Below are 502 nucleotides of genomic sequence, written 5' to 3'. Positions count from 1 at the left end.
ACCGTAGTTATCCAGACTAACCTTTTTATCCATACTAAGCCTAGTGACCCAGCCTAACCTAGTGATCCATACCAACCTAGTGACCCAGACTAGACCATAGTGTATCCGAGACCAGGCCTAGTGACCCATACTAAACCGAGTGATGCCCGACCAACCGTAGTCAACCAGACCTGTGCAGGATTCACTTTGAGTGACCATTAGAGACCATGTGGACCCAGCAGGCTCAATCGCCTAAGCCCTGGCCCCGTTTGTACCAACTACGTTACTATAAAACAATGGTAACCTAGCAACATCGATCATGTCTCATCATCAGAAGTGTGTGCTAGTGTTTCTGGCAGGTAACCAAAGTTTACATCGTATGTTTAGCTCTCCCGTATCTAGCCAGTCTCTAATGACGTCTTATCTGATTGGTTGCTGGCGTTGCACGCTGAACCGCGTCCTAAGCTACATTACCTTAAGTTTAAAAATGTAAACTTTCTGCTTGCCCTCAAAAGCACGCGAC

This window comes from Etheostoma spectabile, chromosome 15 (assembly GCF_008692095.1).
Source record: "Etheostoma spectabile isolate EspeVRDwgs_2016 chromosome 15, UIUC_Espe_1.0, whole genome shotgun sequence".
Taxonomy (NCBI): Eukaryota; Metazoa; Chordata; class Actinopteri; order Perciformes; family Percidae; genus Etheostoma; species Etheostoma spectabile.
This window is presented reverse-complemented; position numbering follows the sequence as displayed.